Below are 26,059 nucleotides of genomic sequence, written 5' to 3'. Positions count from 1 at the left end.
TTGTTCTACTTTAGGTAGTCTGTGTTGAGTTCATTTGAGAAATGGAGGCTTACAAAAGCTAACTTTCTAAAGAAACCAGGATTTTTAATGGTAATGTACTTATGTTTTCTTTTATATAAAATTCCCAGCCTTACCCATGTGCCTGGAATGAATAAACACAATTAACTTGAGGTGGTATTCCAGGTTTTGCTTACTGGCAGCGTTCCTTTGTATCGAACAATTTATTCCAGGCTGAATTTGCTAGTGGCTTTATGGCCCGTGTCAGATATAATAGTTCCCAGCATACAAAAACTTCCCAGGCATACAATGTACAAAAGTGTGGCTGCTTGTTTCCTTGACAACCAGAGCAGAATAATGATACCTCACATTAGCTTTAGGTTTACACAGTCTTTAACTTTCGGTGCTTAAAAACAAATCGATTATAAACATTCTGTGTTCCTCTGAGGGACATGTAAACTAACAATCAGGCTTGAAGCTGTGAAAGAGAAAATGTAAAAGATGTAATGCTAATGTAATAGCAGTTCAATTAAATAAGATTGAACATACCACTACCACTGTGCTACCACTGTTTTAACTAAATTAAGAAGCCTTCAAACCTAAGTGTTTCACTGCAGATCTTATATAATAGTGGTGTGGCATATCTATTATAAAGGAACTTTTGTGGCGTGTTGGAACATTATCAACCCATATGATAATAGTTTGTTTAAGGTATGGTAATTTAAGCCGCATTCAGATTTACTATTGAATATCCAAATAATGGGTATAATTTGAACAACATGCTGTTTAAATGATGCTTATAAACATACTCGGGTACTTTTGCAGCATTTATAATATGAAGGTGTTGAGATGGCTGTGCAAATGTCTGGGAATGTTCTTGAAAAGAATAAGGTGTTGAAATATCTGCACCTGCCCGCTTCAAGCCCTTCTTCAGTGTGATTCAGCTCGCTGTCCGATACCCCGTAATTAATTAGCTTAGAAGTGAATATTCATAAAAGATTTTGGCTGTGGTTAAGTCTGTACAGGCTTTGTGTAAAAGCTGAAAGCTGTTATTCACACATTTCTAAGGAAAATGCATGCTCAGATGTAAGATGCTTTAAATGTGGCAGTCCAGTTTTTCATGAATTTCATCATGCAAATAGATGGTAATTGTAAAATATTACATAGATTTAATTCCTATATTTACACACCTACACAACAGTGCCTGAGGTTTCGTTTAGAAGCCCCTTGTCAAATGAATAGTCTGCGTCTGTAGTAAGCACTGCATTGCTGTATTGAGATACATGAGAGACTTTTTTATTGCTCTACTTGGCCACAACAGTCTCTAGATATCAGTTTTGTTGAATTCTGAAAGAGGTGGGATAGACAGTTCTGTTTCTGCATACCTTTGCTCTTATTACAACCTCTGCTCAATCAGATTCTGCTTGAAAAAAGAGGGCTGAGCTCACAGCAGTTCCATATGTTGTTGTTGGGCGTTCCTGATATTTCAGCCATTAAGCATAAAATAGAAATTGGAGAGAAACCTTAAAATGTATTATTTATCTGTGGTTATTCATTATTCAATTTGATTAATTTGTATAGTCGATGCTCCTCACTGAACAATTTTTTTTCAATGCAAATAAATTTTTTTAATAATGATTAATAATGGCATTATCTCAAATAGTGAGATATATGTACATAAACAGTAATTCATTTCTAATGAAATGCTGATGATCATATAGTTCCTATTTCATTGAATATGTATATGGTCATTTATAATAGAATATTAGTTATAATGTAGTTTCTGTACATGAATATCATTTACGTGCATATCATTGACTGCTCTTAGCATATTTCACTGTAGGTACTGTGCAACAGACCTCGACATGAGCGGTTTATTTTGGTATTTTTTTAAAAACCTGGCTTTTGCACCAAAACAGCTGTTTTCACTATTGGGAAAAAAGTCTTCCAGTAAGCTTCATTAAGGCATGCAGTTTCCAGGGGGGAGATTACTGAAGAGGTGGTCTCTCAGGATAGTGCTGCCAGTACTGTATTTTGAGACAAGTTAGAGACACCAAGTAAAGCACTCACTGGGTTCACAAACCCGGGCTTTCAAATATTCTAAGCTCCAGAGTGATCTAGATGTTCTGCACTGTAAAATGTGATGTTAAGTACAGAACTGATCTCTTAGGAAAATTGAGAGGTTTACTATTTTTGTAAATTATTGCATTAAAGGTTAAATTATATTCTCCATATAATGAAACAAGACTTCAAAGCAACTTCATTTGTATTTCTCAGACCCATTTAAAGATTGCAGGGGCATATTGTCTGTTTCTTTTGGCCCATTTCACACTTGAGACTGGTTCAAGTATTTCATCGACTTTCCAGAAACCAGTGAATAGGCACATTGTTGATAAATATTATTTCCATCTGAGTGCCTTGATTATAATGTCAGCCCTTCCTTTTTACACCACAAATGTGATTCCTCAGCTGTTCTGTTCAGTGAATAATATAAAGCACAGTGCACAAGAATGTAGAGGGGGCAAAAGTCCTGTCTGTTAGTGGAATTTAAATAAATTACATTCTTGTGCTCTTTTGGTTCCTGCCTGTGTGTGGAGTGTAACCCTTTAGTTCATTAGTGTCTCAGTGGGCAGTGAGATATGCTTGAAAATAAATGTCATGTGTTTAACACCGATTTGACCTTTTCTGACTAGATATTTTAAAAAAACTTTTCTTTTGTGTTTTTATGCTATACACAATAGAATAATGATATGTAGTCCCAAATTGGAGACACTCTGTCTTTTAGTTAGAATATCAAGGTTATGTGGTTTCTCTAGCTATTTCCTTAGCTTATGTGTTGCATTGCTCATTTGCACGTCTTCCAGGAGGTATTCAGATTTGAATAATTAAATATTAGCCTTATGTCACTACCTTGCTCCATCTGTTTCAGTTTGCACCCTCATTCAGAAATCCCAGAGCCAGAGTTGAAATGAGCTATTATAAAGGTTATTCTGAACCACAAAATAGAAGATGTGGAATGCATAACAGAAGGAGTAGAAATTTATTTAATCACTTGCCAGCAGGTGATTTTTTATTTCCCTTTTCCCTTGCCTAGAGCAGTCGCTATGGTTGTGGTTTTCTTTGGTTAAAACCGTTTTTAGCAGGTATGCGTGTCTAGTTAACAATGGGTGTCCTTTTCTGAATCTAGGTTTGTTGTTAGGTTCTTTAAACATTATTTTGATTTCATTACCTGTTGGGTGTTATTTCCAGGACTTCAAGAGGAGGTTCTGAGTAATCGTGATTTAGAGTCTGGTGATACGGCAGTGTTTCAATGGTGAAGAGAACAGAGGCTGGCTGTAAGAAATCAACGTTGGTATGGTTTGAGAAGGTTAATGGCATCGAATCCTCAATTTTAACGAAAACAGAAAAAAAAACATCATCAGAGTGGCCAACTCAAACAAAACCATTAGTCCTGCTGCTGTTCAAGAATGCAAAGAACAGATTTTGCCTCTTTTGATAACTTTGGCAGCTTTGCCGTGAAAGCATCAGTAAAGTGTGGTTTTGGCTTTGGTGGGAAGGCCCTCAGTGCTATGGCTTTAACAGGACCGCCCTACCACAAGATATGATTTCTCCCCTGCCTCCATAAAGAATGCAGACAGACTGTTCTCTGGAGGAGCCTTGTGTTCTGCTTTCCCAGCTTCTCCTGTACGATGTGCCTTTCCTGGGTTTGGCGGTCTCCTTCGCAGCTGTGATGCAGTGCCGCTCGCCTTACAAGTCCCCGCCGGGTGATTCATTGCTCTGACTGCATCCTTCCTCTGCTGGTCCGGATCAGAGACAGGGTGATGTGCAGTTAACTCTTTCTGAATGTGTGGTACTGCTAGCAAGTAAAGTGCTAGTTCATAATCCTGCCATGCCCATTATTAAAAAGTCAAGCTTTAGGATCATCTAGAAGGATTCATTAGCTGGCAGCCTGTTGAACCAGATGATAACAATGATAGCCAGATGATGGCATAAAACGGGTTTGGTGTTGTTATTATTAATCCTTACCCTTATAAAGCACTTTTCTGGGCACTCTATACATTGTGCCTAATGGGGACTCCCATCAATGACCTGTGTGTAGCCCCCACCTGGATGATGCGCCTGTAGCCAGAGTTCACCAGTCTGGTCGCCACACAGCTATCGGTGAGGAGAAAATACTGATGAAGCCAAGTTATAGATGGGGATTATTAGGAGGCCATGATTTGGTAAAGGCCTATGGGAAATTTGCCCAGCACACCGAGGTAACACCCCTACACTTTCCAAGAAATGCCTTGGAATTTTTAATGACCACAGAGAGTCAGGACCTCTGTTATCCGTCTCATCTGAAGGACGGACCCTTTTTACAGTATAGTGTCCCCATCACTATACTGCGGCATTAGAGCCACAGAGACCGCAGGTTGAGCGCCCCCTACTGGCCCCACTAACACCTCTTACAGCAGCAACCTTAGCTTTCCCAGGAGGTCTCTCATCCAGGTACTGACCAGGCTCACACCTGCTTAACTTCAGTGAGTTAATATTGAACCAGTAGGACCATTGAGAAAGAATCTGACCCTTAGGTTTTATGAGACATAGATACAGTACTTGTGCAGCCATAGGTACCGTGTTTTGAGTAAATATACAGAAGCATGGAGTTAAAATATGGAGCAGAATAGCAATACAGCTTCTAAGTACAATCTGTACATGAGCCTTCTGCTCTTAAATGTATAAAAGAGTAAAATTGTTATGCAGTGGGAGTCCTATTTGCACCCCCTTGTTTGCTCCCTTTAGTTTCAGCGTAGCACATGTGGAGTTTCTGTGTTGTCAGTGTTTGTTAGTGGACATTGATGTCTTGGGTAAATGACTGGCATATTTTTGGGATAAATTTGACTACATCTTATTGATAGATTATGGCCTATGGACCACAAAGTTTGATTTTGTGATGATAACTGCACAGTGGGCTTGAGTGGATCAGTGGTTAGCACTGCCGTGCAAAATTAATGAGCTTGTTTGATGGGTGGATTCAGCTGAGGAGGCTGTGTGGGTGGCATTGGGTTTAAGGAGCTCTGTGGTTAGTGTTCTCGGCTGTGGTTGGGGGCAGGCAGTTGAATTTTGCTGCTCAGTGGTTAGAAAGCTGCAGTTGCTGTGCTGTAAGTTTAAGTAGCATAGATGGGATTTGCTCTACAACAGCATGAAAGGCAGTGAGTATAAACTCTCAGAGATTTGATTGCTGGACTGTGGTTTGTAAGCATGATTTTAGTTTGAACGTGCGTGGGTGTGAGTGAGAGACAATCAAAAGTACTTGGATACACATCATTCATGAGGCTTATAAGTGGAAATACTGGAGCATTCTGCTGCTGTGATGTGTTCAGTAAATCTGGAAAAAAAATGCAGAACTTGGACAGAGCAAAGGAACAAGGACATGCACCATATAAAAAAAATGGTTTTAGACCTTTTTAATGTGAAGGTTTAGCATTGATTAACTCTATCATAAAATCTTTAGGAATTTAAGAGAAAAGATTTGATTTTTATTAATTCAGTACTTCAACTTGGCACTTGACAATGGTGTCTTGAAGCGAGATTAAATTTTCTATGTAGTCTAAAAATCATAAAATCTTCTCACCACTAGATATGTTTTGCTTTGCCGAGGATTTAACACTGTATAATCCTTACACATTAGTTGTTTTAGAAACAAATTGTGCTATCTAGTGAATTATTTGGGTTATTTCAGCTTTTGTTCTGGAAAGGCACTCAGTGTGTTCCCATTCAGTTTGTTTTAATTGTACTTCGTGTCATGCACCATTTCCTTCCCGTATAAAAGCCAACCTTGCATAAGAGCAGGGTATAAAAATACATATGTAAATGTCCTTGATATTCAACGAAGCAAAACTTTTCTACCAATGTTGCGAGATACACGGCTACATAAAGTGAAATCTGGGCTTTAGCTTCACTATGGAAAACTGTTCTGCCAAAGTTCTCGAGAGGAAATACAGTTATACAATGGAGAAGAAAATAATGGATGGATATATTCTTCAGCTTTACTTAAAACGTTTTGGAGCAAGTTAGATGTGAATATCAGTCCTTTTGTTTGTTTCTGTCATTCATCTGGAATTCAATGCTTTGTGGAAACCTGGAAGAGCTGTGCAGCATCAGAATGGAAAAAACCTGTGCATCACTGGGAGATGTGAGAGTTTCATTTGTATTTTGTTTTCAATCTTAGAAACCACCAACGTGAACCTTTAAGGTTTTTCTAATATCTGTGATTACCTGCTTCTCTGTTCTTTTGTCTTCTCCCAAATGTTTGAAATGCCCAGTTCACTGAAATTCTTTACAGTCTTGCCCAGTAGTCCTATTTCTGTTCCATTGTCTGATAAATTTAATCATGATGGGATACCCCTGAGCTCATATACTGTAGTCTGCTGGATTGTGATCTTTGCCGGGTATTTTCAGGATCAGTACGGTAGGCTCCAGTGTCCTGTGGCGAAGTAATTGCATTCAGTGTTCAGTGCAAGCGGTCAAATTTCCTTGGCTCTCAGGTCTAACTTTTCTTCTGTGATGCCCATCTCTGATAGTTTCCTAGCTAATTGCTCCAGTTGAACATATTGTCTGTTTCTGTTTTAGGTCTACATGAGTTTTGCATTACAAGTACAGTATCTTGAACCATGTTTCCATTTTAAACTTTTAGCCTTGTAAGGGCTGGAAGCAATGTTCAAAAGGTGTTCATTTAAGGAAATAATTAAAGTGGATTAATTAAGTGATTAAGAGCTTAAAGATCAATGCATACCAAAAGTCACAAGGACTGCAGATTGATAGCCTTACAAACCAGATCCAATCTGACAATACTGCAGATCTTTTCTCGGTACCCTAAAAGGAATTTAAACTGCATGGCCAGTGCATGTCATACAGTGATGTGTGTTCAATGACAGAAGGGCTGGTTTTTACCTGCTTTAATTACCAACCCTACTCCAGTTTACAGCCACTAAAATGAGAAGGAGGGATTAAATCATGTGAACATTTATCACTCAATTCAAAGACACAAAAGGGTGCTTTGATAGAAGGTAATCTTTCCCTCAGCAGTGTGTGCCTGTTTTAGTATTGTCTTTCAACAATGTATTAGAAAAGTAGTTTGAATTATGAGGCACTATTTATAAGTTAGTCTCATCCATGAGCTTATTAAAGTAAGCTAATTTTGTTTATTACATTTTTATTATATACATTGACTAGAAAATTGTAAATTGTTCCCTTATGCACTTGTAACATAAATCCTAAAAATGTCACAAATCTGCTCATTATAGTCTTTTTTTTGTAGGTTTTTTTTTAACGTCAAGCAAGTGAAATAACAACAATTGATTGTTTTTAAATTTAAAGTATTGATTTTTAGAACAGTTTTGACAGTGGGGGTGCCTGATCACAGTCAGCCTGTCTTCATTATGTTTGATGTCTACTGTCAGGAGTGGATGAACAGATACAAGAACATTTTTCCTTTTATGTACGAGTGTTGTGGTGCTTTATTTTCAGGAGTGATCACAGTGTGCAGAGCAAAATTTCAGGACTGTCACAACACATAGAAAAATGTGCTTTTTCAGGATGAAAGGCTAAACTACTTGCCAACCATTAAAAAAAACTTCAAATCAACAGTTTGTACCTTCCCATAAATCCTCTGCTTTCCCAAAAAACTATTTCTTCACCAGTCACTCTTTGAAGCATCACATTTTTCAGTAGGCACAAAAGACTGTACTGTGTTTCACTAGCCCTTTGTGTTATGTCCTGAGAAACTGCTGTAATCGACAACATCTATGCCTAATAACCCAGCCTTTCAACCATCAACCATCCATCTCATTCCAAACACATTCTTGGAAATATAGTCTCTTCTATTATGTATTACATGGGAGAACTAGACTTTAGCAAGCAGGGTTATAAAGGCTTCTTAACATGACTCATAATACACTCCCTCCTTAAGCTTGCTCCATTTTCAGTCAATATAACATTTATCTCTGGATAGGAATGTGAAATATCATACAAGAAAACCCCAAATAGGTCTTGTCCTAATGTTCTGAGTGAGTTTTATCAGTACAGTGGCAATCAAACATCTGTCCAAGTTCCCCATTTTACTTCTCCTAGCTGTAATCGCACCTGACAGATCTGTCTACATCCTTTCACAGAGATTCTTTTTCTCAACTTCTACATCAGAAAGGCATCAAAAAACAAAATTGTACTTGAACTAGATCAATGCATTCACCCAACTCAAGGATTGACTACTAGTTTCCCCCTAAGTATCTTTATTCATTAAAATGTTGCTAACAGCTGTATTTTCCTTTAAATACACGCAAAGCTGAGGAGAACTCCACACAGATATCACCCCAAGGCCAGGATTAAGCCAAAGGCCTCAGATCAGCGAGGCAACAATGCTAACTACTGTGCCACCATGCTTGTCCTTATACCCACCCCTTCTCACTTTTTCTTTGCCTTTCCCCAGACCTTTGTATCTCATCCCTGCTCTCTTCGACATTTCTCCATATGCTGCAGAGAAAACGTCTGCAAGTCTCTTAAGTTTGGTCCAAAAAATGGAACGAAATCTTCATGTTACGAATGTATAACACAAAGATATGTATTTCTATTATTTAATTAACCAAATGATCCAACACTGCAGAAATAGTGGAGTTTTGTGACTCGTCGGCACTTTCTTTTACGAGACAGTATAGAGAAATGATAAAGTATGAATGAGCAGTATGAATTTAAATCAAGGGAAGCCATTGAAAATTATATAGTGCATTTAAGTTTGCGTCCAGTTTTGGTCACTATGCTTCAAGAAAAATTGTTGCTGATTTATAGGAAGTATAAAGAGGAGCAATCTAATTCCTGCCTGCAGGAATGTTGTACTTCGACAGACTAAAGACAACTGAATCTTTTTAGTGTGGAGTAGAGTGTACATGTGGCCTCTTGATCTCTTCTTTTCTTTATATTATTGTGGTCAGTAATTCAAGTAGACAATTTTTTAACATTGGTGTTCCTGTGTTTACAAAGCTACAGATTTATGATAGAAGAACCTTTTTATTCATGTTGTAGAAAATGTCATGCAATGAATCATGCAATTAACAAGTTTATATGGCTCTTATTTCATGCTTTAGTTTCTTCAAATATTTGGAACAAATATGCTTAAGAACGGTGATGTGTTTTGATGACATTTTAAACAAGCACTTAAAATGTGTACGATACCACAGGGTTCCTTCAGGACTCATTCAGAAAATTGATTTTAAATTTAATAGTAATCTTATGGGGAAAGATCAAAATCAAATGTATGTGTAGTACAGAAGTAGTAAAGATCAAAAAACACTTTCCTGAGAGGACTCTCTTCCTGAGTATCCTGAAAGGACAATTTCTTGGACTTGACCATTCATCCAGAGTTTCTTCATTTATATATTAGCTAGTTGATACTACATGTAATGTTATCATTGTTTCATTGCATTTTGAAATATTTAATATTTTTTGTCTCTTTTGGTGTTTCAAGTTGTGGTTTCTTTTTTATTTGTCTTAATGTACTTGTGGGCATTGATACTCCTTTCAAAATAGTACATTCCTACTCATTCTTGTGCCACCTAGTTTTTCAAAACCTTCAAGGAAGTAGCAAGAGGTGACACCGATGTTTTTTAATATTGACTGCCCATTGTAGGCAGTCACGGAAGCTACATTTTATAGCAGTGTTCTGAGATTAATCCAGAATGAATTAATGCTAATCTTATTTTACGTTTACATGTTCAGCCTGCCTCAAAGGTCTCAGATCTAAGACAAAACACTGATTTTCTCTAATCGTGTCTTCTGAAGAAAATTCTATATTTGCAGCCCCGGAGATAATCTGCTAGAAAATGATTTTCCGTTGTCATGTAACAATACACATTTTGACCTTAAACCTCATAGGTTTTTCATCATTACATGCCACTGAAGGTTGTGGTGAAGTTGTGCCCAGATTTGACATGCTTTTGCGTGTTTTTGCTTGCCTCAACTGTGTGAGAATTGTATTTCTATTTTGGAAGTTCCTTGCTACATAAATCTTTTTCAGTGGAGTAGACAGGAGTGATGCATAACCCACATTGCATAACTCTACATGAAGGTTTTATATCTTGTAGCTCCTCTCGTTAGTTCAACACCACTTAGTTAATGAAAGTTTTCTTGTAATTTCAAATGACAGGACATGTTTGCTGAAACCTTCTGAAGACATTATAAGATACTATATATAGTGAATGAGCTTGACCTGATCTTTGGCAGCCTTCATAAATGTTGCAGTAATACGGTTCAGTTGTATGTGCCTATATAATAAAAAAAAAGATTTTAAACAGCAAATTTCTGATCTGGATTTTCTTGAAATGCATGAAAAAAGGAGTATTAACATGTTCAAAATCTGGTTAAAATATAGATGCCCAAACGCACATTAAGAGTAATATAGTAAATGCCTAGTCAGTCATTTTAAATGTGTTTTTTTAACCACAGAGAATTGGAAGTGGAAATATTTGTATTTGGTACTTTTCTACATGAGCAGCATACGTTATTTACTGTAGTTCTTGGCACACATTAAATACCTAGCAAGTATATTCCAGTTAACACAAGTTAATTCCGGATGGAGAACAAAGTTCTGTCAGTGATGGCTTTTATAGTCTGTATGGAGATCCCTGATTTATTAATTTAGTTACCTCAGACTTTGTTCCTGTTAAATTTTTATTGGTTCCTCCTTTTCTTTCAGATCCATCCGAAAGGATAAAAGAGCAAAGATGAGCCTGGATTGAGGCTTGAACCTTCCTGTGAGTTACACAACTGACCGAATACTGGCAGATACCACCAAGACTGCAGAGCGCTGTATTTAGGATAGAGGTATGGTTTTCAGACCGCACTTAAATCATTTGAAAAACATAACCGCCGTACAGGAAGTGGACAAAAAACATCAAAACATCAATGTAAAGTCAATTAATTTGGCATTTCAACCACTATCAGAAGGAGGGGTGCAGCACCTTTCTTCTACAACAAAGATGATCAGCCCAAGCCTGGTTGGTGGAGGTGGATAAGGCATTGCTTCAGAATATACCCACTTCTATCCCATGAGTGCTTGATTGGGTTCAAATTGGATGATTGAGAAGTCCATGATGTATGGATAGCATCAGTACCATGCTCATGAAACAATGCAGTATGCCCTTCCACCTACCGTTGCCCTTTACTGATGTCTTTCCTGTGTGGTTGTCCTTATTTTCCATGTACTTGGTGCCCTTCATTTACTCAAGTTTGCATTTTTTTGTCCGCTACCTGCAGGCTAAGTCCACATGCCTTCAGTCCTGTCAGAAATTAACTGACTCACCATGTTTCTGGACCTCGTGATGTTTCTCTTCTGCTGCAAGGCTTTCTGCTTTGTTCCTTGATGCACATTGGAACTCGAATGTACCCTGCTTTTATTGTGACTTGAGACTAAAAGGATAGGAACTCTCATCACCAAACTATTTTTAACTATTTTCCTTTCTTTTCTTTTTTTTTGTGCCCACATCATTGATATTAATTTAGTCTATACATAATTTGCATTGACTATGATGATATTTATAATCTGCTTTATTAATCTGTGTGTACCAAACATTAATATTTTTAGTAACTTGAAATTTCAGAGGATTAACTGTTAAGCACGAAGGAGAGGAATTCAAGACTAGCTTTGTTTAAACTGTCTAATTCTGACCAGGTCTGTCCATAAGTACAGAGGTTTTGTTCTACTTATAGAGATGCATCTCCTGGGTAATTGGTGCACTTCAGTACAAGAGATAGTAAAACAGTAGTTGCAAAGTCTCTAATTTATTTAATTTGACTGAGGATTGTCATTTATTTCATATAATTATTTCACTTTGCACAAGGAAATTGTTTTACTTAGGTTTGTGTGAAGGCTCTGCAAATTGTAGACTTGCATTTCCAGTTTGTGAAAATGACTGGTGTAATAAAAAATGGCATTCATGTGCTTCGGTTCTCGCGTTATGCACGGATCTGTAGTTTGTCCTACTATCCAGAACCTCATCTGAATTTTCAAATGGTTAAAAACATGTGGTACTGTATATGCAGATTAGCTAAGTAGATGATACATATTCTAATTCTAATATTAAAAAAAAAGAATTTATGTAGGTTGTAGTAATTCACAGTAAATCTGATTATAATTTGTTACTGCTATAAACCAGTTTTTCCTGTATGTTTCCTTTATGCTTTGCACGAAAGGTGTAATATTTAACCCAGTACAATATTTAATCCACAAAATCTTGTAATTTGAAATTGTGTGATTTATGATCATGCCAAAGGATTACACTGCAAATATAATCTGTGCACGGAAAGTGAAGACTGCAGAAACAAAGATTTGCATTTACTCAGCCCAGTGTCTTGTTTTTAATCTGGGATTGACACATGAAGTATAGTATTGAAGCCAGCTGGTACAGCAGGATTGTTGAGGAATGTGTCTTTAGAGATCCGTCTCTCAGAAACTGGTCTTTCTAAACAGGGTATTGCAGAGCTTACGATGCATTTTCACACAGATTCTCCATCGTGTCTTTAAATGAAATAGTGTTCATTCGAATGAACATTTGTGCCTGCCACATTTGATATTTTTTCCACTGCACCTTAGTTAGCACTGCACCTTAGTGTATGTCGACATCATATCTAAATCTTGAGTCTTTGGATTGGTTATGTTCTCTCTCCCATTCTTTGAAGACATACTTTGCTTTCTTTTGTTTTACCAGTACCTATTTCAGTGCAGTCTTGTGCTTCAAGCAGTGTTCGAACCAGACCGTATGACATGGTTAGCAGGTTTTCTCCAGTCTACAGAGAAAAAAAATGTTCCCTTCCATACTGTTAGTGTTAATCTCCTGGGATACATTTTGTTCTCCACAGTATGAGAAGCTGATTTAATAAAACATTTAGCACCACAAACATGTACATGAAGTGTTTTTTTTTTTGCCATAATTGTTACATAAGAGTTGTTTTTTGGCAGGAATAATCGGAAAATAATCTCATGGCTTATTTATGCAGGAGTTTGGAATAATGTTGTACATATTTAATACCGTAATAAAAACCGTCTGGCTGTGAGTGGGTGTTTTGCAAGGAATTGCTTCTAGTGGTGAAATGTGCTTGATTTTCCATTTTCTCCATTCACAAACCCTATGTTCTTCTTTGTGAAAATATATATAAAGTCCGTTTACTGCTTTTTTTTCAAATCACTCCCTTATTAGGGATTCTAAATGTCTCAGTATAAAACAATCTTCAGACAGCAGCAGACACTGAGTATTTGCAGTTTGTCAGTGAAAATGCTGAACTGCAGAATGTCTGTTTTTTTACATAAATTCTTTACTATGTAATTGGACACACGCAGTGTTCCCAAAAAAAACCTTGTAGCTTTATTTGCACTAGTTGAATTTTTGTTATGGACTGCCATTGTCCCTTCTTTCATCTCATCATTTTAATTAACACTCATACCATCAAATTAAAGTTGAGAGCTCAACTTTACAAAGGAGAGTGAGGAGGTGGCGGGAGGGGGGCGGGGGTGTTCACATTACTGCATCCACAGCTGATCTGAACTTTCAAAAGTTTGCTCAAACAAAAGAGCCGTTGTGCAAAATTGCTGAACAATGGCTGATCGATGGAAATACAGTAGTTCTTCTTTGCTGCACGGCAGTTCTGCTTTGTTAATAAAGGCTGTGGCAGGGAAGGTGATGCGTCTGAATCATTACAGGTCTAAGGGGCAGTTAGTGAGAAAATGATGAAACCTGTGGCTGCTGCTAAAGGCTTACACTGGGCTGTTTTTTCCACCCAAGCTTTTAAAAGAGTTTGTGACTGTGTGGCTCATTATCTATCAGTCTTGTTCTGCAGTAGATACGTTTGTACACTTGATTTGCTGTAGATATATCTGAATTGGACTTTAAAGTCCTTTACTTTAAAGGGCTGTTTCTTTGTTTCTTTTGAAAACTGGAAGACTGAAAGTTGGCCTTATTGACAGGTGTCACTGTTGCAACCAGTTTTACGCATTTTATGAAGGTGGCGGCCTGATAGCATTTCTCTGGTGCCCTCTGTGTGCGTGTGGGAGTATATGCATGTACGTGTACCCTGCAATACACTTGCATCCTTTAATATGTGTTAGTTTTTAAACTGAAACCCATTTCACTTTAAGGTATATGTTTGAGATTGATGATTGAATCCACCCTTTTAAAATGTCTGAAAATCCTATTTAATTTTTGGAAAAATGGATCATGTTAAGATCCTTTAAGAGCTTGGGATCCTCATCCTAAGAGCAACCAGATACCTTCTGGGGTTTTAAGGGAATGTCATGCACTGACAGGCTGAAGGAACTAAACCTTTTTGGTCTTTAGTGGAGATGCTTTTGTGGGGACCTGTCACAAGTTTTCAAAATCCTCAAAAGTATCGACAATGTACTGTGTGGGTTTCTTAACCGCAAACACCAAAACATGAACCAGAGGTCACAAGTGGAAGTGGATTTAAAACTGAGAACAGAAGGCACTTCTTACCCACTGGGTTATGGAAATATGAAAAAAGATTATCCAGTGATGTTTTTGAAGCTTGTACCCTGGTGGTTTTTGTGATCCTGGCTGGATACGATCTTTGGATCAATTAGCTACTCATGTGTCTTTTTTAGCTTAGTGGCTGTAGCGATACGTGTACATAACAGCCCACACAGATGTGTGTATACAAGAAACGCAGCTAACGTGCTTACAGTAGCTTCGACTTATTTAACCCAGGTTTTTCCCATTTGTTTGGGATCAAAATAATGCTGTAAGGTGACATAATTCCTGCAGGATTTATAACTGAGAAGATTGACTCTTTAAACTTTGGCTTGAGTCCAGCTCTGTGTGAGTGTGTCTGTGGTTGTGTATGAATGTGCTGTGCGTCCAACTGATTTTTCACGCGCTGGGCCATCTGTGGACTCCCAGTCGACTGACAGATCTCCTGATTCCCCAAGGCAGGGATTAGATGAAATTCGCCCACCCTCGGCTCTCTCACAATACTGCAAAATGAAGTCCTAATGATGGTGTATTGGCCTTTGTCTAAAGCAAATGTGCTTTCGCATGACACCCACAGCTTTGAAATTAGCAGGTACTGAAGCAATCACTGAAGCTCTTAAATTCTCTTCTCGACCTGGGGCCTATACTCAACAAAAACATTCAACGCAGTACTCGGTTTACAGTTGTGCTCTATACAAACAAAAGCAAGCAGCTTTTTTGGAAAAACAGACAGTTTCAGGTGTGGATGTGGAAGGTTCTGATGTAAACTACTTGGCTGTTTGAGAATAAATTGATTAAAATGCTTTTTTTGGAAAGAATTGCACGTAAGTGCATTGGAAAAGCGATTCGTTTCATAGAGAGAAGAAAGCTTTTGATAGGTTTGTGATGCAAATTAACCTCGAAATATGCAGCATCAGATCTTGCAGTTTAAAGATGTAAACAATGATATGTGTCTAATATTCATTATGATTTCAACTCCACTCCAGGTATACTTTTTTCTGAAAGATATCACCATATTGGCTACTTTTGCCGGTCTAATGTTTTCTGTATTACAAAGTTTTTGATAATTTAGATATTCAGTGATACCAACATTGAAACAAAAAGGTGTCACAAAAAAAGTCCATTCTGTTGCTGTGCTGTAAGGATCCTGTGAAGTCACACACTAGTAGGATGTGGTGACCTTTTTCAGTAGCACTCCAGAGTATAGCAAGGATGGCTCTCTGCCAGCTTTGTGTAGCTCGTCTCACTTGACTTGCTTTTTTATTCTTGAAAGGCGAGGGACTGCTGTCATGCACAATGAACTTGCCGAGTTGCAAGTTGATAATGCAATACTTATGAGTGAGTCTACAGAGTCCATGCTATCATAATATTTGTTTTTTTTATGATTGACTCGACTTGTGTTTCTTCTGTATCTGCTAAATGTTTCACTGCTGTGTTTTTCCCATTACTATCAAACCAAAAAGTGTGGCCAAAAAAATGGAAACACCATGTATATTGAAATCAAGTGCTTCCACAAAAGTGTGGCTAAGAACTCCAAAACTCTGAGTTCCTGCTTGGTTCCAACAGTGAAGAATTCTGGTGGTTCTTGAATGTTGTGGTACACTTTTTGCTGGCATTTTTTGGGTGTGGTCATTATCTGAGAAGGCAAGATCGATGCTATTGACTACTAAATAACACTGAGTGATTATCTTCACCCATGTTGCAGTATTTGTTTCCCTCTTGGAGTTGTACCTTTCAGGATGACAATGCCCTCATCCACAGAGCCCGGTATGGGTTGTCCAGTGATTTGATGAGTGAGCACTGATGTTATTTTTAGGCATTCTCAGTCACCAGATCTGAATCTAAATGAGCATTTATGGCATATTCTGGAAAGACACCTGTTACAGTGTTTTCTATCACCATTAGCCATTTATGGCTTTCTCATGGATGAATGGTGCCACATCCCTTCTGGAGATTGCAGATTTTCAGAAGCTGGTAGACTCTCTTCGGTGGCACGTATATGTGGCACTGGCTGCATGTGATGGCCTGATGCCCTGTTTAGTGACTTTGCATTGGCATGGTATACACACAACATCTTAACACTTGCTTATTTGGATAACCTAAAATCTAATAGTGTTTCTAGTATTCCATTATTCATCTAGATGGTTTTCTGTCCTTAGTGTTGTCAGTCTCTCATTAATCCATAACTGAATTCACAATTCATTGTATGAATTGTACTCGTAAATCAATAGCGATATTGGGAATACAGGGAATGCTTTTTAAACCATTGCCTTTGATCACTCTGGATTTGAGAGTGAGCTACTGGTACCCCATGGTACCCCTGAACTCTCTTATGCAATGTGGCTTTACCTTTCCTTTAATTCTTATCCAGCTCAGTGAAAAAATCATGTTCTGACACAGCCTCTCAAACTGTATGAAAAATGTGCGTTATTGATGTTCGTTTCCTTGACAACTAAAGCTTTGTAGAATAAAAATGAAAAGAGAGCATTATGGAGTCGGAGGTTATCGGCATGAGAAAATTACAGGCAATAGGTACCATAATAACAGCATTCGAGGATGGACTTGTTTTTAAGGTCCTGAGGGGAAAAGGCTAATCTGCCTTTTTTGAAAGGAGAAAATCCTTTAAAAAAATTATGTGGGATTATTTGTATTAAACCACTTGTTACATGAAAAGTTTTGCCAATGGTCATTTAGGGTTGTTTTATCAAGACTACTTTATCCAGTTAATGTTTTTTTTTATATCTGTAGGTATGGACATTGAAAATTTGTCTTGCACATGCATACATATCTTTCAATTACAATTAAACCAATGAAGGGAGATATCTCCATATTAAGTGGACTCCTAATAAATGTTTTGGAGCATTCATGAAACCTCTTCTTGCTCATTGACGAAAAAGCCCAATGATTTTTTGTTTTGGTCCTGTACTAGGGACAAAGCTCCTGCCCACACACACAGGAGTTAATGCCAAAACAGTTTTGTCAGCTTAGTTTCACTGCATTAACGTCAGTACTCGCTAAGTTGAAACAAAGCTGTTATGAGCTTTATTTGCTGTCCTTTCTCTTGACTATTGCCTTATGAAATTGATTTTGTCACTCATGTTTATATTACATGACAAGATGTTGGATCTGACTAATGGATCTTAATTTGTGCGTTGTAAAATGGGAGATCACAAAATTAAGGACTTAATGGCAATAGCACAATGAAATCCCTCTTTTATACCTTTATGTCAAAGAATTAAAGTATTTGTGGACATTGATAACCATGAATTTAACATCTGTTTTTTGGTTTATTTATTGCAGTTTGGTTTCTGTTAATTGAACTCTTGCCAGAAAGTACATTTTGTTTTAAACAACCATGTGAAAGATATGACCTACTAATACACAAATATCGCTGTAAATGAGGCGATAGAGAATGCTGCATATTTCCTTTTGCTAACCAATTCAAATCTAGAGATAGAGAAGAGGAAATGGGAGCCAACGAACCAAACACAAAAGGCTTGCTAAAGATTGCTTCATTGACTTTACAAACAGGATTCTTCTTGACTTTTAAAATTACCACATTCAATATAGATGTTTTTTTCTCCCTTCACAGTGGGCCATACCAGTCACTTGTTGGCTATTCTTGACCTTTGCACCTTTTAATTTGTAACAATTTATTTTTCATTTGATATAAAAATATTACTCACTTGCAGTTTTGTTTTTCGTTTACTTTTCAGATCTTATTACAGAGTGCTAGGGGAGGTGTTCCATAGGAACAGCTATTATTTCTTGACACGCTTCTAGACTGATAACCTGTGAGGTCTTAGAGGTTTGACTTGACTGGCTGTGAGTGACCTATCAAAGAAAAATGTGCTGAGAATTTCTCTTTGTACGTTAGTAAGTTTCTCCTCCTTTAAAACTCCATATAACTAAATGATGACCAAAACAAGAAAAAATGCGATAAGCCATTCTCATTGACAATGAGCCCAATTCTGTGGGGATTTTAAATTAACTTCAAGAAGCTCATTCTTACTAAATGTGGTGTGTGGACAGCTTGATCACTTGCTCTCTCTTAGAATATTAGTGCTCCTTTGTATGTGTTCATTAGTGCTATCGTGCTGTCCTATATCGTTAGCCATTCCAGGATGATTACTGTTACTTTTTACTGTTTAATTTGAATTTTTGAGGAGTTTACTTGTGAACATTTGGATGCTTTACAGAAAAAGTTGACCCATATCAATAATATTTATTGTGTAACCAAACCCATTTATTTCATCCATTTCTTGTTTGAATGCAGGATGAGAAAGGGTAACAGACTTTATAGATTTTTACAGTGTTTTTATCTTTCGCAATGCTCTGATCTGCAGTTTGTGCCTGTTTTATATACAGATGATATTTGCTGCACTGAGATTGACTGGTAGGAAACAATCCTCTCTGTTTCCGGGAGGCCTGGTGTGGTGTGTGGCTTGCATGCATCCCCACACTCCCAGCAAGAGGAAGAGCAGCCACTGGCCAGCAGCCAGACAGCTGCTGTGTCTGGCCTCAGCTGAATGTTTAAACAGCTGTTTGTTAAACACTGAAGTGTACACAGCTCCATAAAAAGTCTCCAGTAATTAAACAAGAAAAAAAATGGTTTGTTTTCATGACAGGCTCATTTCAGTATACTGTTATAGCACATTGCAAAGCAATTGTCCTCCTTGGGAATCTTGGTTGTTGTGTTTAACCTCTCACTTTCTTGCTGCGTTAGGATTGCAAACAGTAGCTTAAAAAACTTGTTGCACTGTGATAAGCCACTTTTCTTTATGAAAGAGGTCTTAAAAGGCTTATTTTAATGGGATTTACTGCCCACTTGAAACTTATTAAACTGTTCTAGACTGTTTTTATATGATGCTGAATCCCCCCCCCCTGCCATTTCAAACAATTATCCTTTACCTTGTGAATTGTATCATCTGGTCTCTGTCAAGTGGTAGTTAGCCGGTGCTCATCTCTGTCTCACGCTGTGACTGAAATTACACAGAGTATCCTTGATGGATATGGCTGACAAGGATTCAGACCATAATCGTTGGAATCCAGACAGATTCTAAAAAGTCTAGTGCAGAACATTGCAGAATTAAAATCTATAGTGTCAGAAAATCCCTGTGCTTTTGCGCTGACTGGAATTCCGAAGACATGCATACCCGTTCTTCATGACCTGATTTTTTTGGGTCTTTCTCCTTTGAAATGTGCAAGAAACGTATCCTAAAAGGGGCAGCATGGGGGCACAGCTGTTAGCATTGATGCCTCGCTGCTCTGAGTTCAGTAGAGTTTGTGTGTGTTCTCCCTGTGTTAGCGTGTATTTACCGCAGGTGCTCCAGTTTCCTTCTCACAAACTGAAGACATACTGGTAGGTTTAATCGGCTTATAGAAAAAATGGTCCAGTTGTGAGTGTGTGCTCTGCGATGGATTGGCATTCCATCCAGGGTGATCCAGCCTTGCGCCTGTTGTGTGCTGGCATACTGTAGGTTCTGGCCCCTCAGCAGTACTGAATAAAGTGGTTAAAAAATGGATGGATGATTAATCCATTCTTGATGAATGTCTTAAAGGACAGGTAGCTTATAAAAACACAGAACAAGATGTTCTAATTAATGCACATTGTTCATTTTTATCAGCCATTTCAAAACCTTTTTTACATTTGAATGATTTGATTTTTGACATTTTCAAATTCCTTGAAATGTGAAAGTAGTGTTAAAAAGAAACTACCATGCTCTAAAATACTTTATATGTGGGTCTACATGACATACACATGTCTTCATCCTTTACCTTTTTTGGCAAATTTGACTTTCTAAAGCCTGCAGTTGAAGTTTCCAGTTGTAAGAGAGTATATTGACTAAGAGAAGGCATAGTTTTAAATCTTCTGTTTTGCTTTCAATTTCTTAAGCCTCAAGATATTTAAATAATAGTGTGTGCTTTTGTTTATACATCTGATCTAATCTGTATTTTGGGAAGTGTTTTTGAATGTATCGAGCCCAGTTTACTGTTCGGTGTGTTTTGGAAAAAGGGGCCCATGCCCTTATTTCTTCCAGAGAAGTTGCTTGCTCACACTGCAAGCTACTTTTGAGTTGCAACTCATTTCAGGACATAGCCCGGTTTTGAAGGAGACACCAGGTTGATTAATGGTTAGAGAGGGCAAACAAGCAGCTGTTTTAGGGAAGCGTGTAATTTTCTTGTCTCATTGAGAACAGAGGGAAGTTCAAGATTTAATAAAAGACTTGCTAGCTGAGTGCATGTCAGTGTATGAGAGCATACAGAATGGAGTGGGTGGGTTGGATGTTTAAGCCACAGACTGACGATTGCTGACCAGAGATTAATACAAAAAGTCCCTTTCCATTAAACGAAGTCATGTCTTCTTTTGACATCTCATCCAGAACATCCACATATGGATAACAGCCTTTCTGAGAAGAATGAGAATGACAAAAAAAAAATCCTTTCAGATGTTATGGGGTGCTGCTGAGTTAGTCGGTTTGGTCTGTGGGACGTTTTGGAAAAAAGTCTCATTCCTGCCAGTTGTCGAATGCCATCTGTCATGTCAGAGCTTTAAGAACAAGCTGAGTTAACTATTTTGATATTTTAAAAAGGTAAGTTATTACCTGGGAGGTTAACCAATTACACCAACTGTGCTTTTAGCGATTATACTTTAAATATTGAAGTAAAGTGATTAAGTGAGTGCCCATTTTAATTGTGACAAATTGGCATTTGGAATGATGACAAGTGGTACAGTTTTTTTACTTTCTCCTAGTCACTGATTGACATATCCAGAGAAGGTATATTTGAAATAAAACAGCAAGTTTCCCTGCATTGAAAATAATTGATTTTCTTTTCCAGTAAGATGTGGTGAAGAATAAGTGAAATAAATTACTTGAAAGTGAGTTAACACCCCAGTTCCTTTATTCCAGAATTCCCTTTTTTCATCCCGCAGGTGCATGGTGGACAGTTTAGGTCTCTTCTTTTAATTGCATTTTAGATTGGATTTTTCTGAGGCTTCTTTTTAACATTTGACTTTCTTAGTTTTTTTTACCCATAGTTAAGAGTTGCTCGATGTACTGTAACCTCACAGTACTTTGTGAAACTTGTCTGGTGCTCTGCAAAGCCTATTTCTGGAGTGGGTTGGCTCCCTTTAAAGCCATCTTCCTAAATGCATGTCAGACCACTGCACTAGCTTTTCACACTGGCTCACATGAGAAAGTAAGTGCCTCTTATTGCACAGGAGAAGCTATCATCTATCACTTATGGCACCGAGTGAAAAATGATTTCATTTCAGTCTGAGGCTTTGTCCTGCATCGCTGTGCTCAATTTTGGTTGCTGCCAGCTATTTAGAATGCACTTTTCTGGGGATGCAATATCATTTTGTTTTGTTTTATTAATGAAAAACCTGATCCTGTAGTTCATATATATTATGTTTTTAAAGTATAGATCTAATCTAATAGATCTTCCACACATTAAAAAAAGATTTGTTACAGCACAGAGAATCAGTTAAGCACCATAGTTGTGTGTTTCTATACTGTATTTCTCAAAACAATTTTAAGTCAAGCTTGTGAAATTATGCTGTTTGTAAGAAGATGTTTCCCTTTGGCTCTTATGTAAACAGGAAGGATTTCTTTGCTCTTGTGTCTGGTCACAATGGGCATTCACACTTGTTATCAGATGACAGCAGTTGCTGTTTTTATAGTTTTGAACCCCCACGTGCTGTTCGCTGGCTCTTTTGGATGTGTCTTAGGCAACTCTTCCTACTAACTTTCCACAGCGGAACTACTCTTCTGACTTCTGACTTTTCAAGCAGCACAGATTGGAAAAGGCAAGGTTTTGAAATGTTATGTAATTGAAGATGCACAAATTGAGGAATAGGGCTTGCTCAGAGCACTCATGACAGCTCATATTCCCGGTAGAAGAAGGATTAGCATGATGACCTTACGGGTTGGTCATGTGTGGTTGTGTGGAAGAAAAAATTAGTCATGGCTCCACCCAGTGGACGTGTATGCATTGTTCTGCTAGGTACCCAATTCGAATGTACAAATAAGGCATTGTTGTAACGTCTGTCAGTCTAGCAGAAGTATTCTTCCCACAGAACTAACGATACAATATTTTCAACTTTGTCCGCAGTCAGAAAGGAATGTTGAAACTAGGTGATATCGGTGCTTATGTGTTGTGACATTTCTGTAAAGGTGTGAAGTCAATTGAATTTCCTAAATAGATGTAATTTAATGACCACAGTGGTTTAGTTGAGTAAGTGTTAGAGAAAACATTTGCAGAAGTAAAATAACTATTTACATGTTCTGTTGTTTTTTAAATGACTTTATCTGTGTCCATCAGCCACTGTTACCTCAGGATACTTAAATGGGATTTGACACAGATACTGCCAGATCAGCCTGTGTTTTCACCAGTACCAGTCCCCTTCAAATTTAATTTTCTGCTTAAAACTTACTAGGAGTTTAAATTCTGGTTCAGGTATTCTTTTTTTCAGATACAACAGTCTTAATATTTGCTACTATTAGGTCCTTAGGTCAACAAAGTGGGCTAACCATTTCTGACCCCTTAAATAATGTTTTTTTCAATGAGATTGTTGTCTTGAAACTTTGGCAGTTCTCAATTCCTATTACTAAAAGCTCTTTTCTTGGAAATAACTGCTGCTTTTCCCTAGTTAAAGTAAATGACAAGGTGTAACCCTGTGTGGGATAGTACAAGAAGTGTGATTTCTGCATACTCAGGTGAAATGCCCAGAAGACTGGCTCCCAGGCTGAACAGTGCAAAGCCTGCTGGAGGAGGATGGCATAAGAGACTGAGCTGTTTCCCGTTGTTCAGCTGTGTTTACACAGCTCAGGATGACTCACGGGCTGGTAACTGCCTGGCTTCATTGAGCGCTGGTGTCTCGGTAAGATTCCTGAGGAAACTCTGACAACAAGTTGGAAGCCCAGCCTTTTCCAGACTCTCGAGTTTGAGATCTCAGGAAGCAAGGCCCAGGGAAAACTGAAGGGGAAAGGAACAGGGTGAGTGTTTGTCCTGGCTCTTTGCACCTCCATTCATAGCGTACATCTTTCCAGGGAGAGGCAGAGTTAGTGGAAGAATGGACAAGGGGACATTTTCCAGATGTGATGTCCTTCATTTGCCGCTGAAGGGTTTGAGTTTTTTCTTGTTCGGTAACCCACCTCTATTTCTCCCACGTTTATTTGAAAGAGGAGCAGGTCCAGCTGTTCTGAAGTTAAGGTTGGTGCATAAAGACCTTTAATTTATGGAAGATCTTTTTTTTTTACTTCTATATTTAAATGCACTACAGAGCCACATGAATTTGGAAATAGAGGAACAGGGATATTTCCTCAAGTTTTTTTCTTTCAGTGAAAAGATGTTTTGAAAAACAATGAAGGTTTTTACCTTTTAGTCCCCCTTACTTATAATGAATATATTAGTTTGTGGGCTGTTTATGCTGCTTTGTTGAAGGTTTGAGTTTTAGCTAAGATAAGTAAAATGAATAATTGTTGGCAGAGCCTCAATACTAACTGTCAGAGGATAAATCAGAATTGACTTGTGCTTGCGGCAGAGCTAAAATGGAAATAGCTTTTCTTTGTTTGACCTGTTTGCATAAAGACTAGTGTATGATTATTAATAAAATAAATTACTTGAAATTGTTTTAGGAAAAGCGACTGATAACGTTATGTAACAGTGCAGAAAAATAGCTTGGTTCAAATGTGGCTTTCAGTGTGCAAAAGGTTGTTAGCAGTATTTGTTCAGCTGATATGTGGCACAGCATAATGGTCATGATGTACATGATGAAAAGCCAGCTACTTCAAGACACTCCAGGTTACTTTCAGTTATGTTTTGGCACTGATAGCTGTGCAATCTTGCAGTGAAGAATGTTTTTAAAAAGAATGCTTTGCTTTGTTTTGATTGCGAATTATTGCAGTCTTAAATGGATTTGATAGCAGCTTCTTGAAAAGCCTGATCTTTGGCACTTCACCAGCCTTTGCTTCTCAAACCCTCTGAATTACATGGTGCAGGCTGTTTTTCAGCCACTCTGTTAATTATACTGCTGGGTATCACTGCTATTTTTGTCTTCTCTGCGCCTGTTGCCTTGTCAGTGTTGCTAGGGCCCTTTGGAAATGAGAATGATTTTCTCAAGGGGAGTCTACTTGCTCAATAACAAATACATGTTTAATTCCTGACACTTGGAAGATATTAGTCCACGTTTATATTTGCATGGGGACATGTGCTGTAGTTTGCATGTTCTTACTCCCAGACCACCTGTGTATGACAATAATACAGGGAAGCACTGTTGCCCTCAGCCTGCCACTGCTCTGCTTAATCAATTAGAAAAAATGGTGAGTTGGCTGGATCCTGCAAGGTCATGGAATAGGGCTTATGAAAGTTTTGACTATTGAAGTCTTAGGGTGGGTTTGTACTCAAGTTCAAATTGAATCCTCCTTTGTGTTGAGTTGTTTTGAAACAAAGCATTGCTCTGTAATCTGGAATGAAGTGAAAGCCACATTCACTTTGCCAATGGAAACTTGATTTTGGAAAATGCTTCAGATGAAATCAGATGTTCACAAGATACTGGGTTCAGTTTGGTACCAAAGGCCATATTCCCCATAACTGTTAATGAGGTTTAAATGGGGGAAAAAAAGGAGATGTTAGAAAAAATTAGACCAGTAAATACAGAAGTCTGAGTTTTCCTTTCTCTTTATCCTTAATAAAACAGCTGCGGCTGTTGGCAGTTAAAACTGGAATTGAGACTTCTAGAAAATAAGATTCTCTGGAATTATACATTGCTTCCTTAAAAACATTTCAGAGTTTTTTTCTGTATTTATTTATTGAAATAGGAACTATTATTCCGAGTATATTAGGCGACGATAACGTGCGTGTTCTTGGCTGTATTGTTAATTCCTTTAAGAAACATAGGGGATGTCTTTTTCATATTTGATACTTTAGAGGTGACCTTTGAAGCTGTAATTTCATTTATATGAAGTGAAAGATAACTTTAGGGGAGGCCTTATGAATGCTTTTCTATTCCAAAAATTTAATATGCTCTTGAGAAGCATTTCATATTTCATAATGTATATTTCATTTTGAATTTTCTCTTCGTAAATATATTGAAGGTAACCTGTGATTTTGTATTCGTTTGTGACCACTCCAAGTGGATGCTAAGGTGAGAATTGTTTGTTGGTGAACACATATTTAAGTGAGCTACAAATATCTTGTGCAGTTGAATGAAGGAGGTTCTCTGACCCTGTAATTGTAAATAATGCAAGCCTTCCGTGCTTCACTGAAGATCAGAAAGTTCCATTAGAGCAAGTTGACTTGACCCATTTAAGATGATAGGTTGAGGCCGGAGCTGAAAGGTGTCCTGAGTATGAGTAATGCCTAAATGCTTGCAACACTCAGCACTAGGGTGTTTCAGAGTTGGATTGCATAAGAGTAAAACATGTGTGTACTGTGAGGGTTTAACTGGGCTTGAAGAAAGGCAGAAAAACAGGACAAAATCTAGAGACTGTAGCATGAGACTAGCTTTTATATTCAGTGATGTGTAATGGTTGGCTTTAAAAAAA

The 26,059-nt window shown here is 37.8% G+C and overlaps 1 protein-coding gene across 3 annotated transcripts in view; it reads left to right on the top strand.

Moving 5' to 3' along the window:
• sipa1l1 (signal-induced proliferation-associated 1 like 1) overlaps positions 1-26,059 on the top strand; it is a 122,681-nt gene that overhangs the window by 31,769 nt on the left and 64,853 nt on the right. For 2 of the 3 annotated variants that reach the window (XM_015350787.2, XM_015350784.2), the window contains exon 2: positions 10,727-10,854. The gene's annotated coding sequence lies outside the window, so the exon portion shown is untranslated. Of the gene's footprint in view, positions 1-5,135; positions 5,193-10,726; positions 10,855-26,059 lie in introns of those variants that run through there. The other variant, XM_015350785.2, reaches the window with a different exon arrangement.

Source organism: Lepisosteus oculatus, chromosome 8, assembly GCF_040954835.1.
Source record: "Lepisosteus oculatus isolate fLepOcu1 chromosome 8, fLepOcu1.hap2, whole genome shotgun sequence".
Classification (NCBI taxonomy): domain Eukaryota; kingdom Metazoa; phylum Chordata; class Actinopteri; order Semionotiformes; family Lepisosteidae; genus Lepisosteus; species Lepisosteus oculatus.
Note: the sequence above shows the minus strand (reverse complement) of the source record. Positions and strands in the feature narration are given on the sequence as shown.